Raw genomic sequence first — 4,067 nt, 5'->3', positions numbered from 1 at the left:
CCGGCCCGGGGGCGGGAGGGGTGTTGGGGGGGAACCTGCCCTTCCCGGAGCTGCGCGTCCTCGGAGGCAGAGCCCGGAGCTGCAGCACGTCCGAGGATGCGGGCTGGGCGGCGGCGAGGAGCTGGGGGGGGAGCCCCGGGTCGCCCCTGGCCGTGGGGGGGGAGGCGGCAGAGCCCGCCCGGGCACCGCCTCCCCACGGAGCGGGGTCCCCGAGGTTCGGCACCGGGCCCGGCAGAGAGGGTCTCAGCTCCGTCTCAGCCCCTTCTTCCTGCCCTCGCCCCCTCCGACCCCGCTCCCAGATGCCCACCCGTGGGGTCCTGACCCTCTTGGTCTCACTGAGCGAGTGCGGGCAGCTGGCGAGGCGCGCCGGGCGAGTGGGGCGTCCCACCATTCGCTTGGTGGTGTTTTAAATTCTTTACCGTCATTATTTGTTCCAATGTGTCAAGATGGGTATCTTAACCATCTGGAACCTGGATGAGGAACTTGAGGAATGCCTTGACTGAAGGCAAAAATCCAGCAGTTTTAGCTTCTTCCAATCAAGTACCGAAATAGCAGGTTGGCAAGGGGGGAGGGCAAGCAGCGCCAGGCGGATCCACACGGTGCCAGCGCCCCTGCTTTCTGCTCCACCGACTGCCAGAGCCTGACCCAGCCAGGGCAGAGAGGGGCCAGCACCACAGACCAGCCAGAGCTCCAGCACCAGCTCAGTCACACCTCAGCCTCAAGGACGCAGCCAAGATACAAGTCCCTCTTCTCCCTACAATTTTGTTTTAAAAGACAAACGGCAAGAAAAGCTGGATCTTCCATCCAAGCAGTAGCAGAGCACACAGGAGAGATTGTCCCTCCCATCCACAGCTGTCTGGAGCTCCATACTGTGTATTACTTTTGAGCTGAATCAAATTTGTCCCACACGGTGATGGGGAACCACACAGGCCCATGCTCTTACCTTCTGGGTCCTAGCTTCTTAGTTACTAAAAGATTTTTCTGCTGGAAAAGAGGAACGGTGCCAAGTTCTCTCCATGTGCTCACATGAGCTACACCCACCTACAGCCACCAGGGAACAGCAGGTTTCCACACTTCAGCGTGGCTGGGACTAATTAAGGTCAGGGCCAAGGGCTAAAATATCATCCCACACAGCTGAGCAAGGTCAAGTAAAGGGAATGGTCTCCTCTGTCACCTGATCTGATCCCTTGGCAAGACCAGCAGGAGATCTCAATCCTGCAAATGAGCTGCATTTTGGGAACAAATAGAAGAGTGAGGATGATAACCTTATCCTGTAGTACTGTCCAGATGCCCCATCCTCACTCAAGGAACGTTACAAAGGAACCTGTTATCTTCAAGGAATGCTAAGGTAAAAATCTTCCCTCTGTTCATAGTTCTGAGTCCAGTTGATCACAATCCTAGCCAAAAAAATATTTTTTTAAAGAAATGGCCCTTCCAGTATTTTGAAGACTATTTAGCTAAATAAGGGTGATTCCTTCAGCACAGCATCCCCTTCTTGCTTGCCTACAGCCTGTCCAGCCTGCTCTCCCAAGCCATAAGAACAGCCTAGCAAATCCAGCACTTTTGAGAAGCATTAACCCACTTTACTCATACAACACCACCCCTGCCAAAATATCCCAGGCACTAAACAGCTATTATAAAAACAATCTCTTTTTGATTAAAAAACTAAACCTCATCAAAACTTCAAAACAGATGGATAAGCAAAAATATGCTATGCCAACAGAAAGAAACAGCAATCATTTAAAGATGTCTTTAGGGAGGAGGGAGGCGAGTTTTTTAAAGTGAAGACAGAACAAATGAGCTGAATTTCAGGGGTAACAGGTTCCACACAGTTGGGGATTGCCATGTCAAGAGCTCTATATCGTCTCTGATTCCAGATGCTACCGGGAAAATGCTAACCATGAAGTCTGACACAAATGCAATAAACAGCAGGGAGAACCCCCAGAATCTTACCTTAGCACCAAACTCCCACTAAACTGGAAAGCTGCTGCAAAATTACAAGTTCATTTTTTTTCTCCAAGGAATGGTTTTCACTAGTGGTAACGATAGGTTTTTTTTCCAGGGAAATATCTCTGCACATTGCACATATGAGCTAGTGCTGTGCTATAATTGTCACAGAAAGGAAATTAACAGTATTCTAATGAGGAGTTTTGTTACAGACAAATTATCATCTTCCAAGTCTGTGAGAGCCTCTTAATTTAGACTGTCATTTCTCCCCACTGCATACTGTGGTGACTCTACCTTGAAAAACAGTAATTGCTAGAGAAACTAGGGGACTGGGGGCCACCACACAGCAGATGCAGACAGAACACAGAAGGGCTTCAGAAGAAACTTAGAAAGAAAGAACTTGAGATAATAAACCCCAATCCATTCTGACATTCAGTCATGTAGGCAACCTTTTATATTCCTAATACTGCAAACAAAATGTAGATATCCATCCTTCCTGCATTAGAAGTGGCTAAAAAGGTCAGCTCATGAATATGCAATAAAAAGCCCTCAAAGTAGGGACCCAGCCAACATCTGTTAGCTAAGCCTCCTGGAGCAAATCAAAACAATTTGTTCATGGGTCCTTTCTCCATCCAAAGTAGCCCCAAAGGACTTTTACAAAACTGCCCAGCTCTCACAATTGGAATTAAATGGAGCAACCTACCCAGCTTGGTTACTGCGCCAGAGCTCAGCCAGTTGGACAGCCCTGGAAGGCAACTTCAGAAGTAAAATGCAGTGTTTTGGATCAGAAGGCAAAACCACTGCGCCCAAACACAACCCTAGCAAGAGGTTAGATAGCACATACAAAGTTAGGACTGGATCAAATCAGTCAGATTAACACCTTCAAACTCATAAAAATGGCAAAAAATCCTTGAGGACCACAGATAGTATGAGATTGGGGTTTAAACTGTGTCCAAAAGGTAACAATGGCAAAGGGCTCTTTCAGCAACAGTGATACTCCTTGTGGCTGGGACAGTTCACCTTGTAGGATTAATGAGAATTAGACTATACATGCTGGCTTTTGGCTTTCCCCTGATCCATGGACGCTTTCCCTCCTGAAGAGAAGGAATAGTGGGGAAAAATAAGGTTCAATCTCTTCTCTGATTTCTAACCTGTGTTGAAAGACTATCCTCTTGTCCCTCCCTATTCCTCATGTTATACTTAAAATTTTTTCAAGTCCAGCATTGAAAAGGTAGACTCTAATCTTTCCACCCACAGCTCTCTTCTGCCCCAGTAGCTGTTATTGATTGTAACTGAGTTTAGTTCTCTTTTTGGTTACAGCTGGGCAGTTGTTTTAAGAGGGAGCTCTCCTGCCAGGTCAGCCCTACAGTATTTAAGACATGTCTCTGCTCCTTTTTAACTGTTACCTGATGGGATCCCAGAACACATTGGTATGTTCATTCCAAATTAAAAGAATTGTTTGAAATGGAGACCAATTAGTAACTCAAGGTTAATTTCCAACAGAAAATCAAATCATGCTTACAGTTAATCCTGAACTGACAAGCTCTCAGACAGGAGGTCAAAGCTGAGGGGTGAAGGATGCGTCTCCGAGGAAGACGAATGAAGATCTTTGTCCTCTCAGTGACTGTTCACTGCGGCCAGGCGATTGATTCACACATCAGGCTGAACGGGAAGAGGGGATGGACTCTGGTTTTTGGAAAACACCATGGAAGAAGTTGTTAGGAAACTGACGGCATGAGAGGAAAGTGACTAAATAACTTTTAAAAGCAAGAAAGTGAAGAGTTGACTGGGCTGCACCCCAACTCAACTGCAATAGCTCAGCCTTTTGGACTTTCTTCTTTACGTGCTCCATGAGTAGAATACTCCACGAGCAGAATGCCTTCCCCTCACAGTGACTATAATCCCCACAGGACCTGGGAGCCGTTGGCCGGGGATACAGCAAACGCCGTAACTCTCACCTCAGCGGCACGGCTACACGGGTTTCCACAGAGAACACCAGCCGCAGCAGAGTTAGATACCGGGACTTGGGCTCTCTTCCCAGCTTTCAGTCTAAGCAAATTCCCTAAACCTGTGGAGAAGGCCCGGTTTTACAGCAGTATGTAGCCATTTCTCCTCTTCTC

The sequence above is a fragment of the Calidris pugnax genome, unplaced genomic scaffold (assembly GCF_001431845.1).
Source record: "Calidris pugnax isolate Ruff unplaced genomic scaffold, ASM143184v1 scaffold9, whole genome shotgun sequence".
In the NCBI taxonomy this organism is placed as follows: domain Eukaryota; kingdom Metazoa; phylum Chordata; class Aves; order Charadriiformes; family Scolopacidae; genus Calidris; species Calidris pugnax.
This window is presented reverse-complemented; position numbering follows the sequence as displayed.